The following is an 18,816-nucleotide window of genomic DNA, read 5'->3' on the forward strand; positions in this document are numbered from 1 at the left end:
ATAATCTTTGCTTTAATTAGAACGCTTATTTTCTCACGTACCGCTCTCCGCTCCTCCTCGCTAAGTCTATAAGGACTTCCTCCTACGGTGGTGTTAGGATCAGTTAATCGTATTTCTAACCGGCCTGCATTTACGCGAATACGTAGGAAACCCGTAACGAATGAATCTTTGAATTTGTCGAGAAGCGAAATTGATCGACTTTTATTATTACCATGTACATCAGCGTCAACTTCATTAACGACGATCTCGTTTGCAGTGGTTTCATTACAGACATTAATTATTTTCGTTTTACACATAGCGAGGCTATTTTGTGTAAATGTTACGTCAAAACCCAGACTTAGAGTTCCGCAACTAATCGCGATATCATATTTTAGATAACTATCAGCAAGGACATGAGAAATTATCTTCGATGTAAAAATCATTAATACACACGATGAACAAATGGGAGGCGTATGTTTAATACAGGTATTTCCTACTCCTCGCATTACCAATATGTCAGTCATTCTTTTGCCAGAAATCTCGAGGCCACGGACTCTTTAATTAGTGAACGCTCGGCTCCCGAATCGGAGTAAAATGGAAACGACTCACCCAGATGACTTGATCTACCCAATGATGCTTCCAGTACGTAGAAGTCGACTCGCCACTCGTTATTGAAATTATGGTTTCCTTTCATAATCAGGTTGACAGCTGCGCCCCATGCAGCGGGGTCGGAACGTGCGATTTTAAGGGTTAAAACGTGGTAGCGAAAACTTGTTAGGTTTCACACTCGATTTTGCACTAGCGACTGAATTACTCGCGCACTATGGTCGTAAGTTCTAACACTGTTATAATCGGCACTGATCCCACTTCTGATGTCGGGTCGGCGTTAAGATTAGAGTTAGGGTTAAAGGCGTGAAACGAATCCCTATTGGCACTAGACGTGATCATTGTGCAATAGAGGAGATATTTACTAGTGCAAATATGACTATGATGGAATTGGACAAGTAATCGCGATAATTAAATACTCGAGAAGCTGATGACAATGATCCTAGGCTCAATAACGAATCCGCGGTCAACGGGATGACGAACTTTACCCTTCGTTAGCGTCTAAGTTACACTGTACGTTAGAGAAAGGGGCAATTATTACGTATACGAAAAACAGGTCGATTACTGATGAGATCGCACTAGAGAGTGACTCTCCGTCGCGGTGACGCTGTCGAAGAAAACTATGATGGGTGTGCCTAAGGGCACGAGATCATCGGATTCGCGGAGAAAAATCTTCGTTCGAAGGGTGAGGGAAATTGACGTTGCTGTTAATTGGTCAATTTCCATGTTGGTGGTTAGAGAAAGATATTAGCTGTCCTTGGGGAAAGTTGCTAGCGAGAAGCGTCGTTCGTGGAAGGATAGATTTCTCTTATCTTCCCGTAGTTGGGGCACAGGCCATTTGTCTATTTGAGAGACTTTGTGTAATTGAAATTTAATATTCGTAGCGGGTCCTCGCCCAGCTAAACATATACTGTGAAGATGCGTTGGCATCTGACAATCGTCTTACTCGAAGGACAAAGTCTGCGTGTGGCGAGCCACGGGACAGAAATCGTTGAAATGTTTACCGTCGTGCCCTGTCCCAAGTATTTCTTTTAAGGAGAGCTATAGAGTTACTTCATGCCTTTGTTAGACAAAACGTTCATCCCTTTGACCGCGGCTACGTTCGGCGACTGATTGTCGCCTCGAGCCCGAGCTCACTATCATAAATCTCAAATAAATACAGTCGGATCGAATGACAACAGTTTCTTAATACGGCTATGGTGAAATCTAAATTACAATACTAGGGGTCTTCCCAAAGTTCCAAAGGGAAGGTTCCGGTGTTCTTTCATCTCCGACATATATGTACGTTAACTTGTAATGTGTAATATTCCTGTTTGGTTAGGTCTATATTTTCTAATGTGACAAATATGTGTATGGTGGCCATCTTGTACAAATAAACTGATATTATTAGCGTAATTTTACAAATTACAAGTCATAAATTATTCCTTTTTCCAAACAAGGAAATATACGAGAAAAAATAGAACAGATTCTTACGATTATTTTTGTGAAGTTTTGTAATATACGAATTAGCATTTTTTTTTATTTTTTTTTTTTTATTGCATTTGAAAAAATCATGTATTCAAGTATTCGTGAGAAAGGGGAGACAGAAAAGAAATGCAAAGATGGAAAGTTTCGAATATGTAATCGCTAGTAATCGCCTCAACAATCAATCAATGCAGGTAAGACGATCTAATACACTATCTAGATCGCCTAAAGCACTAGTAGCTCAGAAACCTACCACATTTGACCGAGTAGAGAATAGGCCACCCGCTGAACGCGCGCAAATGAAGTGTTTCAAATGCGGAAAGCTGGGACACATGGCCAACAAATGCCAAAATTTTCTACAACCGAGCCAGTACGACCGACCACCCGCAAGAATTCAAGCAGTCCAAGAAAGGGACGAAACACGAGAAGTAACATCGAACCAGAGTATAGACGAGCCGCGCGAAACGACGCGAGTCAACCTCACCACGGGAAGATTACTCACAATACCTTTGTCAACCCGAACCACAGAGCGAGTATTTCTGGTCGACACAGGAGCAGGGATAAACCTAGTGAAACGTAACAAAACTGTCAACGCGATACAAATAGGGCCTAGACAAAAATTTTCTATGGGACGTGACAAATACGAAACGAACGAATACGTAACGAAACGAATTTTTGGACAAGACCACATCTTTCACATAGTACCGGACAACTTCCCAATCATCGAAGACGGAATCAGTGGGCTACCATGTTTAGGGAAGTATAACTATCCAATATCCAATGACAGAATCCGACTAAATGACAAAACCATTTTATTTCAGAAACCAATACAATTAACTCCTGGAGAAAACAGAGTTCAAACAATCTATCTGGAAGGCAAACCAACTAAAGTATGTTTTATCAACACTGGTGAGCAAAACATTGAAATTTCTAGTAATATTCAAAATTTTCATGATGTTTCCAACGTATCAAAACTAAAAAGCCTAGTGAGAACAGATCACATTGAAAAGCCAATCCGCGAATCCATAGAAAAGATTATTCTCCACTACGTTGACATCTTTAATTTAGAAACCGACCTTTTGCCCTGTACTAATTTAACCCAGCACACAATTTCATTAACCAAAGATAAAATCATTAACACACGATCGTATAGACCACCGGAATGTCATCGAGGCGAAATTTCGCGACAAATAGAAGACATGTTAAAGAAAAATATCATAGAAGAATCCGATTCCCCTTATAACTCTCCGGTATGGGTAGTTCCGAAAAAATTAGACGCCTCAGGAAAACAGAAATGGAGGATAGTCATTGATTTTAGGAAACTAAATGAACTCACGGAACAAGACGCTTATCCTTTACCTGACATAGACGTCATTTTGACACAACTAGGAAACGCGAAATTCTTTTCGGCGCTTGATTTATCCTCAGGATTTCATCAAATTCCAATGAACGAGAAATCCAAAAAATATACCGCTTTTTCGACACCGCAAGGCCACTTTCATTTCAATCGAATGCCATTCGGTCTTAAAAACGCACCCGCTACTTTTCAAAGATTAATGGACAGAGCCTTAACTGGACTTGTAGGAAAATATTGCCTTGTTTATTTGGACGACATAGTGATATTCGGAAAAACGATTCACGAACATAATGAAAACCTCGCGATAGTATTTCAGAGACTCAGAGAATTAGGACTTAAATTGCAACCGGATAAGTGCGAATTCGTAAAACCGGAACTAGAATACTTAGGCCACGTAGTTTCAGCCGAAGGAGTTAAACCAGACTCCAAGAAATTAGACGCTGTAAAAAACTTTCGATTACCCCGCAATGCCACGGACGTTAAATCATTCATAGGTTTAGCAGGTTATTACCGCAAATTTATTCGGAATTTTTCTAAAATCGCGAAAAGCCTTACAGACTTAACAAAAAAGGACACACCATTCCATTGGACTGACAAACACCAGACTAGCTTTGATACTTTAAAGGACAAACTCTGTAATTCCCCAATACTAGCTTATCCGGACTTTAACAAAACCTTTACCCTAACCACCGACGCAAGTAACGAAGGACTAGGAGCAATACTGTCACAAGACGGTCATCCTTGCTGTTACATTTCAAGGACACTAAACCCACCCGAACGAAACTATACCACGACAGAAAAGGAACTCTTGGCCATCGTATGGGCCGTGAAAAGACTTAGGCAATACTTGTTAGGACGACGCTTCATTATTCGAACCGACCACCAAGCCCTTAAGTGGCTACACAATTGCAAAGACCTCTCTAGTCAACTGATTCGTTGGAGACTTAGACTCGAAGAATATAACTATGAAATCGAATACACAAAGGGTAAAGATAATACAGCTGCAGACGCCTTATCTAGGGTTCACGCGGTAACTCGCAACGAAATAGTTAATCTCGACCTATTAATTGATCACACTAATTCATTCAACGAATGGAAAAACAACAACGAAAACCCGAAACTCATAGAAATTAAACCGAATGATCAAACATTTTACCAATTAACTCGAAACGATTTAGGAGAATACGACGAGACACTTTGGATCAGAAAACTTTACAAAATTCTTAAAAATACAACAAAAATCGGCATAGGAAATAACGATTTCACTGAATTAGAGAAAACACAGATTAAACTCATGCTAATATATTTTAACGACACATACAAGGAAATTACTTATGCGCCCAACCCCATCTTAAAACTAGACGAAAGCGAAATACTACAAGCAATAAAGGAAAACCATAACGACACTGTAGGACATTTAGGGATACAGAAAACGTATCAACGGATTAAGGATAAGTTCAAAATCCCCGGCCTTTTTGAAAGAGTAGAAAACTTCGTGAAGACATGCGACACATGTCAAAAGGAGAAACTAACACGTATCAGACCCAAAGAGTCCCCACAGATCTCAGACACACCACTTCACCCTAACGACAAAATCGCTATGGACATCATAGGACCGATGACGAAAACCAAACGCGGAAATCAATATATACTTTCAATTCACGACGAACTTACGAAATATCTAATCCTTGTTCCCCTTAAAACGCAACGAACTGAATCTATAATTAACGCGCTCATTGAGCACTATATTTACATATTTTCGGCACAAAAGACGATTCTGACAGATCAAGGACAAAATTTTGTTAGCGATTTAATGACGAAATTTGAAGAGGCCTTTAAAATTAAACACGTCAAAACAACTTCATTTCACCCACAGAGTAACGGATTCCTCGAAAGAACACATGCCTCGGTTAAAGATTTAATTCGTACTGCGTTACACGACAATGACAAAGAATGGGGCGAAGTACTTAATTTCATTTGTTTAGGATACAACACTGCAAAACATGGAGGAACAGGATTCTCCCCCTTCGAATTGACTTTTGGGCGAAAAGCGAACTTACCTTCCGCAATATCCAAATTCCCCACATTTACCTATGACGATATGTACTCACTTTGGCAAAAACAGTTAAATAAATATTGGGAAACAGCTCACAAAACACTTATTCAAAATAAGCAACGCTACAAGCGAGACCAAGAAAGAAAGATTGTTAAAACTCAGACCGTGTTTAGGAAAGGAGACTTTGTTTTAATTCACAATGACCATAAAAGAGATAAGTTGGACATTGAATGGTTAGGACCCTATAGAATCAATGATGTGAAAACTCCTTACTACATTATATCTATCGACAATATTAAGAAAAAGATACATGGTAACCGATTGAAAACGTACTTTTTCCAGGATAATGCTGACCCTAGCACTAGTAACAATACCCTTGGTTAGTTGTCTTAAATTCACAGGATAGGAATTACGATTTATAAACAAATCCAACCAATTCTACTACGATCTTAGAGGACCAAGATCAATCTAAACTGGGGGGTATGTCACGACCGGCATACTTCAAATCCGATGGACCGATAATGGAGATAGAGATGTGGCGGCCTTGGCGACAATGTATATCGCCGAAGTGCCTAATGAGTCATCTGTATCCTAACGGTCCTTCCACCGAATGTCCTAGAAGTGTGACAACGGTCACGTACGCCTACAGGGTAGTGGGGATATTGAGGGATGACAAACAAAGAAGAAACAGATGTTACCGAAAGTCAAATTGTAAGAGTTTCAGTCTTGGAAAGTCACGGCTGGAGCTCAGAACAAAATCGCAGTCAGTGTAAATTCAGAAATAAATTCTCTTGTTTTTTTGTTATCTTAATTTTTTCTTTTCGTTCGAGCCTCCTGCTTTTTATTTTACGTGACAATATCAACGAAACAACGCCATTAGGACACGTATGGTCTCGCCCTTGTAACGCCACTGTGGCTGAGAAACTATATTACTATATTACGAAACTATATTACGCGTGATATAAAACGTATTATAGCTGTTGAAGTGGTCACCACTTCTAGGAAAACTCCACATCTGGTCTTTTTAGCTTTCTCAAGCGCTGAAGCCATCGACAGCACATAGACAAAAGAATAGCAGGGAGGCAGACCATAAACTGTAGACAGGCGACGTTGGCTTCGGGGTTTTTCAGTCATAAAGTAACACTGCTAGCGTGCGGATCTGGACCAGCTCAAATTGTATTCCTGTATTTCATTATCAAGTCAAATATATACTTTGTATCTTACACTTTATCCACGCGTTTTTCTCTCTTTATATACCGAATAACCTCAACAATAGCAACGTGATATAAAGCGATAAAAATTATGTGGTTTATATAGTTTGTATCTTCTACTTCTTTTAAGACAGGGAAATTTATAGCGGCGAGGATTTGTAGAGCGACAAGTAGGTACATACGTTGATTTTTAAAGGCTTGTACAAGATTTTTAAGCGGAAATTCAATTTCGTTGGATTCTGTTTAATTGGATTTGAATTTTTAAAAGGTAATGAATTTTCCCGATCGAACTGTTAGTTTAAGCGCGGCCTTTAATTGTATCACGAACATTATTTTACGTTACTCTGCAACGTTTCCTCTATGTAATATATTCAATGTTTGTATACGCGATCTTCGCCTTAAGAATTACTCAAATATTTGGTTTTAATACGAAGGATTGTTTTAAAGATCATTTTCACCTCTATAAATATTTATTGTGTAAACCGTGTGTATAATTTGCGTAAAGCTTAAAAGATTTCCAATTTAACATTCGCACGTGAATTAAGACTGTTACTTGGAAAAATCATCGAACTCAAGAACCACACTCTTCCTCGCGTTCAAACTTATCCGCCTGTGCAGTTCATAAATTCACTTCTTAGGTTTCTAATGAATTTTCAAAATAAACCTTCAACCTATCTATGTATGTATCTATACGATTAAACAAACCGTGGATTTTTATGCATTTCTAAATAATTTGTAGATATTATTCTAAATATCCATGGAACTATCGATTAAAGAATTATTATTCACGAGAATATAAGAAACAAAGATTATTAAGTTAAAGTTATTTTATCTGGTATTACATGCGTGTAATTCGCGACTCAATAACTTTATTTAATTATTTTGCTAAATTGATTCCTCGTCTCCTATATTTGCAGAAAGATATTTCTGTTGCGTCAAATACGTTTCCATTTTATATTATCTTCCACAGAGGTACTACATACGTATTATCTTTCTGTCTATCTTAACTTCAATTTTATTAACTCGTCGCTTGTTGACTTTGTCAAATGTCCTTTGTTTACTTTGAAGTTGCGAAGCACGGAAAGCTTCCTAGGTACGTGTCCCACTCAGTCTAATAAAAAACGTTCAGGTGCGCGAAAAAGAAAAACGCAAAGTTCAAACGCACGCTAATAGATGGCTATATTTAAAAAATTACTCATATTAAATATATTAAGGGCTAAGTGACTTCAATTTTATTAGCTCGTTTCCTGTTGTCTTTAATGTTGCGAAACACGAAAAACCTTCCTATCGCTCTCATCTAATAATAAGCATTTGGGTGCACGAAAAAGAAGAAGATTCAAGCCAGGATCAACGGAAAGTTCTACTTAAAAAATCAAATATGAAGAATCGAAAAACTTTTATTCATCTCCGATAATATCGACCCCGAGATGTATCTTGTTAAGATTATCCTCCTTCGAAGATTAAACGCTTCATGGCTATATAAAATGGTAACGAGTAGCGCCCTCTCCTAAAGTATTTAAAAAAACAGGAGTAGGTCAGTGTGAAATTAAATGGCTGGAATTTTCAGCGATTTCCATAGACAGTGTCTTTGAAATACTTAAATTCTCGCTGTTTCACGTTTAAGCGAAATAGCGCTCAGCTTTCCAGCAAAAAGCAAATAGCTATATTCTGTAGTATTTGAAGCATCAACTGGCGAACAAATCCGAGAGGAAAAGTTTCGTGAAATTTACATCTTGAATTTCGTTATTTCATTTAACGCAGAGGGATTGGCGTCCGCTACGATCGATACGTTGGCAGATTTGCCTGCGGTTTCTAGCGATTGTCGCGACGATTCTAATTGAGTTTTGCGAAAAAAATGAAATTAAACGTTGGCTGTTAATCGATGGCTGCAAAAAATAAAATGGATTGCCATGATTCGTCATATCCCCCGCCTTTTGATTCTTTCTCATTTTTCGCGTTTCACGGTCTTCACCAATTACTATATAGAGTCGTACTTTTCTGCTGGCAACTTCAGTTTACGAGATTAAACATTAGCTGGTCCCGTTTCGTTTGATAAAACTGACATCTCATATACGACCTGAGGCATTCTACGAGCTTGGCGCAGGTTTAATAGAAATGTTCGGTAAATATGGACACAGATAGCGAATGTTACTTGTATAAACATTCACTCTGATCGAGAACTAAAAAATCTGGAATTTTCTGCTCTTGTGCTAAATTACAGTGGTTCGCGAAAATATTTGAATATCCCTGCAAACTCCTTGTGGACATATTATTAAGAATATCTTGATATCCTATCGATACTGTGACAAGATTAACGTATTATTACAATTTCAAACGAGTATGACAATGTATGTAAGAGTCGCAGGACATTTACTGCGATTAATTGTATGTTTGAGACTACTACTAATGTTGTATACTAATTTTTCGTTAAGCATATGTTTGCAATAAATGCCTTGCAACCTCTATATATATATATATATATGTCGGAGATGAAAGAACATCGGAACTCCTCCTTGGATTCGCGGGAATACCGCAACTCTGTAACTTAGATTAAACAAATGCCGCTCCGATTATTCGAGATTTATGATCATGAGCTTGGGCTCGAGGCGACAATCAGTCGCCGAACGTAGCCGCGGTCAAAGGGATGAACGTTTTATCTAACAAAGGCACAGAGTAACTCTATACCTCTCCTTAAAAGAAATAGTCGTAGCGATACGTGGCAGTAAATACTTCAATAGTTTCTATCCCGCGGCCCGCCACACGCAGATTTTGTCCTCCGGGTAAGATGATCGCCGGGTGTCGGCATGCCTTTGTGGCGTATGTTTAGCTAACGTGAGGACCCGCTATAGATCTTAAGATTTAGTCAAGCGAAGTCCGTCAAATAGACTTTGTTGCAACTACGGGAAGATAGGAGAAACCTATCTTCCACGAGCGTTGCCCCCCGTCAACAACCTCCCCTCAAGGGCGGCCAGCATCTCTTTCAAAACGCCGATATGGAGATCGACCAATTAGCAACAGCGCTAATTTCCCTCGCCTTTGGAACGAAAGCTTTCGTTGACGAATCCGAGGATCTCATGTCCTTAGACACACCCATTATAGTTCTCCTCGACGGCATCGTCGAGACGGAGATTCAGTCTTTCGTACGATCTCATAGACGAATGACAGTGCCACCTTACAACCAGTGAATACCTCACATCTAGTTAACAAAGAGTTAGACTTGAACTGTGCGAGAACATACGTTTACCATCCCGTGACCGCGGATTCGTTTCGAACCTAAGGTCATTATCACTAGTGCTACGAGTGCTTAATCTTGTTAATAAGCCCGTGCTAATAAACTCTCCATTGTATCACGACAATGGCTAATTCTAATGAAAATTCATTAAACGCCCATCTCCATAATCCTGACTTCAATCCGACATATATATATGTCGGGTTGGCGTTAAGATTAGAGTTAGGGTTAAAGGCGTGAAACGAATCCCTATTGGCGCTAGACGTGATCATTGTGCAATAGAGGAGATATTTACTAGTGCAAATATGACAATGATGGAATTGGACAAGTAATCGCGATAATTAAATACTCGAGAAGCTAATGACAATGATCCTAGGCTCAATAACGAATCCGCGGTCAACGGGATGACGAACTTTACCCTTCGTTAGCGTCTAAGTTACACTGTACGTTAGAGAAAGGGGCAATTATTACGTATACGAAAGACAGGTCGATTACTGATGAGATCGCACTAGAGAGTGACTCTCCGTCGCGGTGACGCTGTCGAAGAATACTATGATGGGTGTGCCTAAGGGCACGAGATCATCGGATTCGCGGAGAAAAGTCTTCGTTCGAAGGGTGAGGGAAATTGACGTTGCTGTTAATTGGTCAATTTCCATGTTGGTGGTTAGAGAAAGATATTAGCTGTCCTTGGGAAAAGTTGCTAGCGGGAAGCGTCGTTCGTGGAAGGATAGATTTCTCTTATCTTCCCGTAGTTGGAGCACAGGCTATTTGTCTATTTGAAAGACTTTGTATAATTGAAACTTAATATTCGTAGCGGGTCCTCGCCCAGCTAAACATATACTGTGAAGATGCGTTGGCATCTGGCAATCATCTTACCCGAAGGACAAAGTCTGCGTGTGGCGAGCCACGGGGCAGAAACCATTGAAACGTTTACCGTCGTGCCCTGTCCCAAGTATTTCTTTTAAGAAGAGCTATAGAATTAATTCATGCCTTTGTTAGACAAAACGATCATCCCTTTGACCGCGGCTACGTTCGGCGACTGATTGTCGTCTCGAGCTCGAGCTCACTATCATAAATCTCAAATAAATACAGTCGGATCGAATGACAACAGTTTCTTAATACGGCTATGGTGAAATCTAAATTTCAATACTAGGGGTCTTCCCAAAGTTCCAAAGGGAAGGTTCCGGTGTTCTGTCATCTCCGACATATATATATTATTATAATGACTTATTTTAATAATGACTTAATTTGTTTAGTAAAAACAGCTAAAATCTCATGTAAGATTGTTGGGATGTTACGTGATATTTCTGTTGCATCATTGATTATCGTTATACTTTGAAAAATAATTAAGGAAGCGAACAATGCGTGGACGATTATGGCAGTTTTATTAATAAACGAACGTTTAATAGAGAATATGGATTTACTGGATAAATAAATGTTTCATTAAATGTAACTGTTACGTGCAGAATAATATGTTGTTACATGTATGAACTAAAGTTGATGTAATACTCAAACGTATGCTCTCCCTTTTATTCTATGAGATTTAAACATTTAGAAGATTTTATGAAAATGCACTAAACAATCAGAAGCATCTGTTTCTCCTTTTCTTTTTCTTTTTTTTTTTTTTTTTTTTTAACATGTTGATTGCCACGCGATTTTTATACTTATTTTGACTTGGATAGATAGATTAAAGCGTACCATACCAAGACATTTCATTCTTGCAAAATATTCTAGTCTATTTGCGTACCTAAACACCTAAACACCTAAACACCTAAACACCTAAACACTCAACGTGTTGAAGAATTAAATTTGAGATTTAAAGTGCCACAATCTCAATGACTATATCTACTTTCATGCGAGTACCGATATAGTTTACCAGAAAATTACAAATATGTATCATTTTAATATGAATATAAATAGAAGCATCTGTTTCTCCTTTTTTTTTTTTTTTTTTAATATGTTGATTGCCACGCGATTTTTATACTTATTTTGACTTGGATGGATAGATTAAAGCGTACCATACCAAGACATTTCATACTTGCAAAATATTATAGTCTGTTTGCGTACGTGCTCATAATCTTGGCTGATAACCGCCATTCGCTATATACATCGTTGGTATCGACGTCAAAGGATTAACACAGACAAATACACAATCCATACAATCCGATTTGATTGATTTTAGATCTTGCATCAAACAGATCTCTATATAAACAGATAATTTCTGATTCTAAACATTTGTATTACGTTCATCTAATTATTAGGATATTAGATATATTATAAAGGAAGATATTATGTATTAAATAATCTGCCTCTTCTTCCGCTTTCAAATCCTCTACAAACGCCTTTTATAGTCGTTCAACTTTTCAGCTCACAGAAAAGAACATTACGCGTATTCCTAGCAATCGCCCAAAGACTCGAACGTGTGCTTCGATAAAGCTCGCTTAACTTTCATCGACACATCGATAACTTTGCGTTCCAAGATGTTATTACGCCCTAGAATCCCTAACATAATTTTAGAACCAGAATTTCTGTACAAAACAATTCCATCGCTTTGTCACGCTTAACGGCTCAATCATCGAAACATGTATCATAACGCACGAATTATGATAAAAAAGAAACTGTCTTTCGAATAAAAGCAATCCGTTTGCCAGGTGCGCTTAAGGATGTACAGGACGTCGACGGAGCAAGTGTACGAAATACAGCCGCTGGAGGGTAACAGTTCCGCTCAACGTTACACTCAACAGCCGAAACAACGATTCTCTGAAATGCCTACTCCGTCGGTTTCGCCGACGTCTTCTCTCCGAAAGCGCGTCTCGGAACTGCCAAGAGCCGCGAGTGCATCCGTTTCCGGTGCTGCGGGCATTGTCTGCTCTAATACGGATCTGATATCGATCGTAAGCTCGTTAGCGTCTTCCGCGATGGAAATCAACGGATGCGGCGAGGAAGCGCCGAGTTCCCGGGACGATAGCAAATCAAACTGGCCCGGAAAAACGACCGAACAGAAAGGAAGTCGATCGAAGAGCTTCCGTTCCAATAGCTTCGACGTGTCGAGATTGCACGGAGCTAAAAGTAAGCTTAGCGGATCCTCGAAAGCCGCTATTTCGACCTTTATGGCATCGTCGAATTGGTTCACGAAGAGACACCAACCGATGTCGAAGAAGCCGAAAGATTTAGTAACGGCCAGTTTAAGTCTCAAGTTCGATAAATCGAAGGTAGTGAAGGCGATGAAGGAAACGTTGGGTAAAAAGTCCCCTAATAGCGAGGTCAAACACAAAGTCGTATGGGACAACACTAGTGGAACCAAAGTGGACGCTCAGCTAAGTTGTATTTCTCGTTACGATATCGTTTCTTGTTTAAGAGCCATCGTAGGTGAAAGGAGGAATGCAAGAACGCACATAATACGCAAAAATCTATGGCAGATTCAAAGTACAGTACTCGTTGTGATATTCGGTAAAGATAATAAGTTCTCCTATGGAGATTTCATTTTTCAAATTATTCTCGTAAAAGTACGTATTTGCATAAATAAATAGCACACGGTCTCTGCGTAAATACCCAGGCCAGTTATAAATATTTCAGTTTGCCAACGATATCCCAACATGTGGGACACTCACATGTGTGCTACTTCGTGAGCGATGATAAAGGTGCTGGTCAAGCCTTCGTCTCGATTTAACGCGCACGATCTCGCGGGATAGCATACTCCTGACACAGGTGCGTAACCGGAAGGACCTCCTATATCTAATCGCGTCAACCATACAGCAACATCGTGATTTACGTCCTTCGAGGACATCATCATTCTGTTCCATTTGTTCACGTTCTCGAGAGATCGTCTGGCATCGCCACGGCGGACCTACGACAACGTTTAATATTTTCTTAATAAAAGCTAGCAAATATTACGAATATATTATATTTATTATTACATCATGCATTATATACTATATATAAATATTCGTCAATGATAATAAATATATGTGCAAGTAATCGTGTTGTTGATTGTAATCAAATGTAACTTGTAACGCTATTAGTATTTTAATCTTCCTGAAAAATGTTGAAATGTTGATTCAACAGCAGAGAAGAATAGCAGAAAAAGAAAAGTAAAAGGAATCGCAAGTGTCGTATATCAATGATATTATCATAGGTCTATAACATTAAATTAAGATTCTTAAGAGATGAAAAAGGTTTAATAGTCGATTATACAGATATTTCGGATACACGATAAATGCGAGGTTTGTCAATGATCCGTGAAAATTGTTTGTTTGGAAATTTGTTTTCAAGGGATCGTTCACGGTTGTCCAATTTAACAGAATGGAACTCGTTGCATTTTATCGATCTAGAACGTCATGCGCAGATATTTTGACCTATATAATTTATATACCATACACTGTACAGATAAGTAGAAAATAAAATAATTGACACTCGCATAGGCGTATCTCAGATAGTTACTACTTTAGTTAAATGATTTAATTTAATGGAAATCGCTTACCATAACGTCTCGTTTTTCCGCGTATAAAATCATTCGTACGATCACTAGAATCATGTTGGATTCGAGCGATGGGTCCATGTAAATTGCACTGACCTAGGATTAAAATACGTACGAAAATGTAACAGGCGTTAAAACAGTATTACAGCCTTACAAATAAATTATTATTCAAAACTCTCGTAAATACATCGTATCTTATATAATTTTCCTAAAAAATTAATTTTATTCGTTATATTTATCTTAGGAAATGTACGTTATTAATCTCAACAGCATTGGAAAACCAATTACCGAATGGCTGAAATTAATCGATTACAAAATTCCATTACGGATAAATTATTCGCTGAACTTTTTAAAAGATACGTGCAAGCTTTGAACAGTGTAAACAGAAAATACAGAGCTTCCATCCGAATATACGATCGAGATGTTTGAAAGCAAGTAGCGTATCTTGAAAATACAGAGATACGCATAACTCTGCCCTATGTTTCCCGGTTGCTTGCGTACATATGTAGGAGGAGGTATTCTATATCTAAGTATAATAACAGAATTTCGTTTGGTATTACTTACGATGTTTAAAAGAGCCAAGATATATTGCTGTACTCGAATTCCATGAAAATCTACCACGGAGTAATCAGCAGCTATTCCAAGCTCTAGCCATCGTGGCGGCGAATCCTTAGCAGCTGGTCTTTTCTCTATGAAATGACTTATCTTAGAAATCGACTTATCTTCCACGAAATTAGAAAGTCTACTCGACTCGACTTGATAGCTTAAACGCATGATTATTAAAAGCATAAATTAATATCTACGAGCAAGTATTCGTGGAATAATTATTATGATATAAATAATTATTTCAAAAGTATAATTTCAAAAATATCAATTCGGTATCACCGTGAATTTCATCCTGCAAATTTCTTTAAAATTCTTGACAAATTTTGGTAAACGTATTCCTCCAGCAAATATTTCTATTTTTCTATTTTTTTACATTAAATTAGGCAAGATAGATAAAGATTCGTGCAATGGACAATATACATATGTGTAATAGACAGGGAATAATAAAATAAATTAAAAACAGCGAAATATAGATGAACGTGTAGAAGATCAAGCGAGAGTGGAACGCAATAGGGAGAATAATTGTAAACCGAGTTCCTTTTAAGGCTGAAGATAAGCTATTCTTATATTACATGCTGTTATTATTACTTTTGTACACGATAGATTGGAATATCAGTACAATTTCTTTCTTTCAGTAATATTCGATGATTCGTTAATTTATTAACCGCTATATTGTACGTGGTAAGTAGAAAAGCAACGATTGTACAAGAATGGCATTTGGAAAAATATTTGACTTACTTGATAATCTGTTCCTTTGCCATTTAGGACCAGAGAAGTATCCAATTTCCTCGGGATTTGTTATTTTATATAGGTTGGGGTTGATAATCAATCTCGGATCCACTCGGATTGGTTATCACACCTTTTATTTTCTCTCTTATACAAAACACCAAATCACACAGCAAACGTCTAAACTCTCCCAATGCGTCTTAGCAATTAAGGCGTGGTCGACTCCTATGGCAAAAGAGCGTCGTTAGGAGTCGTACCAACATAACCCTAGTAACCTTTTAGTAACTAGCGGTCATACCAACTGAGCATTTCTCAACAGGATTTACGTCGATCGATAATTCTTCCACTATTGTATCGTTGTATTCTGTGGAGACATCGTCTTTTTCATCGTACAGAATCAATTTCTCAGCTTCTGGGTATTCCACGTCGAAGACGTCACCGGAAAGATTATAAAATCCCTGAACATCGTGGCTTAAGGAATCGCGTTTGCTTCGTTTCGACTTTCTCTTACTTTCTTCAACTTCAAATTTATTCGATTTCCCTGTAACCGAATTATCAACGTTTTACCACGTTTGCCTGTCTTATCTTCGCTATTCTCGTTACGGATAAAATGAAAAAATAGTTGCAAAATTTCTGAAATTGTAAATACGACCAGACTGGAACGTATCAACGACATATACGGTGTCACAAAATTGTGACAAGTCAATATTCCAGTTGTTAGTTTGTTGAAATTACGCCACCGCTGATTAAACGTATCACGCTTTAATAGAAAATTCAATTTCCCAGCGGGGAAAATGGAATTTTGCGCTAATTAAAGTATTGCGCTTTTGTACAAAATTCCATTGTTTTCTGTTGCCCGCGAAAATGCAATTTTACGACGGACATTTCAGACAAATTTCCATCAGACGGCTTTCCATCCGTAAAAAAGAATGCTATCTATAAAAGTGTCAATGGAAATTGATTAAAGTAACGTCAAACAAACCCGTTTAAACAGCGAGGTAAGTAGACCAATTGCTTTTAACAAAACCTGTATCGTTGCTCTTAACCGTTTCACTTTTAAATATCAATCGGCGCTGTTCCTCATTAAAATTTCGATTTAAATCGAACGAGAAATACAGCGTAACACTTGGAATTTTCTATCGTTTCTCAACCATACTTCGAACATTTACGTCGCATTCTTCGATTCATAGGATCGCGATGTTGGATTCTTCGATTTCGATACAAAAACGTTTCACAGCTTTCGACGCGGGCAATTTAATTAAGAGAACAAATAATTTGTTTATAAACTGCCAATTACGTGCCTTGAATTTCCGATATATGCAATAAATTTCATTGCTACTTGACCTAAGTGGGTCATAAAGTTGCAACCGTGTAAACCGTGCCACGTAATTTTATTGCATTCAATTTTCCACGTTTCCAACAATTTATCAAATTAGAATTTATCCGCGCATCGTACGAAATTTTTCATAAAAATTGATTAATAATAGTAGATATATAGCTCCTCGTATTCGTAAAACAGATTTTTAATCTGTAAACAACGAGTCGTGGTAATTACGATACGATCGATTTTCAACTTAGCAAAATTTGTTTCCATTTAACATTCACATCCAGATTGTATTTCCTTTGTAATAAATTAATTATATAATTAAATAAATTTATTATTCGAACCGATATTCAGATACAGTTCGAGTATACTTGATAAATTTTCAGACTCGATTCTCCAAGTCGAAAATGAGAACGTTTTATCCTATACTTTTTCTTCATTTTTCCACAAGGATTCGCGTTGTTCTCGCTTTCAGACGTTGTTCCGTTGCATCCTGTATATACGGGGTGTGCCAAATTTAAACCGTCAAATTGTAAGGAGTTGATTTACAGACAAGAAGAAGAAGAAGAAGGAAGAACTTTATATAATGTTCGTCAACGGACGTTTCTTTACAGAATTACAAACGAGTATCGTTCGTACGAAACAGGTGACGACGCGTTTTCCATCGCAGCGTGCAAAAGTTCGCTGTATTATCGTGTCAGCGCAGTTGCATGCTTTTCATCATGCGACAACAAGCCCGTGTCGTTAATAGCTACAATAATGATACAATGAATAATTATTATCTGGTATGTTTGATTGTTCGTTGGAGAACGTTGTCCGTGTGGTCGGATAGAAGCCTGACATCGATCAACGATGGGAGTAATACGATCTCGTACACACAGTTGCTAACAATTCGATCGAGTTGCAAAAACCGCGTGTTTTTACTCGTTGCGCTAGTTGTTCACGCGAACTCGCATCTCCAGAATAAACCTTCCGTTTTACAGTTGCGAAACCATAAATACAGAAAAGAAAACGCAGTTCTTGAAACTCTGACGAAACGCTGATAATACGGTCAATTGTCGCGTGCTGTGAAATGGAAAATTCGTCGTTACTTATTTCATACGTACGATACTTGTTTGTAACTGTGGAAAAACGCGTTTATTGCCCAGCTTCGTACGACATGTTTTTCGGTAAATATTTACAAAGCGGACAATCTCGCCATATTCAACGGCTTTGAAATATGTTTGCCAAGGCTAATATTCCGAACAACTTTTTCCTGTAATACTCTTTACCGTCGCTCTGCTTTCCGCAATATTCGCAGCAATTTCTGTCTCGACGACAGCGATGATTTCGTAGTTTCGCTTTTCTCGATATCACTGCTAAAGCTTTTCCTACCTCGAATAACGACGCAAAGCTTCGTATGAATCGTATCTATCCTGTTACTTGATACGCGAATTTAATTCACGGTAGCCTCAGTGATGTTTCTTTCCTGTGCGAGTTGAAAATGATTATCAGAAATGCATATATATGTCGGGTTGGCGTTAAGATTAGAGTTAGGGTTAAAGGCGTGAAACGAATCCCTATTGGCGCTAGACGTGATCATTATGCAATAGAGGAGATATTTACTAGTGCAAATATGACTATGATGGAATTGGACAAGTAATCGCGATAATTAGATACTCGAGAAGCAAATGACAATGATCCTAGGCTCAATAACGAATCCGCGGTCAACGGGATGACGAACTTTACCCTTCGTTAGCGTCTAAGTTACACTGTACGTTAGAGAAAGGGGCAATTATTAC

The 18,816-nt window shown here is 38.2% G+C and overlaps 2 protein-coding genes across 5 annotated transcripts in view; both read right to left on the reverse strand.

Moving 5' to 3' along the window:
* Nucleotides 1-15,835, reverse strand: part of LOC126914806 (A disintegrin and metalloproteinase with thrombospondin motifs 3-like) — a 207,860-nt gene extending 192,025 nt beyond the window's left edge. Inside the window, exons 1-2 of the mRNA XM_050719230.1 lie at nt 15,724-15,835; nt 14,944-15,068 (exon numbers count right to left, since the gene is read on the reverse strand). The gene's annotated coding sequence lies outside the window, so the exon portion shown is untranslated. The remainder of the gene's footprint in view (nt 1-14,943; nt 15,069-15,723) is intronic.
* The window catches only part of LOC126914752 (uncharacterized), a 119,571-nt gene that overhangs the window by 91,971 nt on the left and 8,784 nt on the right, over nt 1-18,816 (reverse strand). The window lies entirely within an intron of this gene.

The sequence above is a fragment of the Bombus affinis genome, chromosome 3 (assembly GCF_024516045.1).
Source record: "Bombus affinis isolate iyBomAffi1 chromosome 3, iyBomAffi1.2, whole genome shotgun sequence".
NCBI lineage: Eukaryota > Metazoa > Arthropoda > Insecta > Hymenoptera > Apidae > Bombus > Bombus affinis.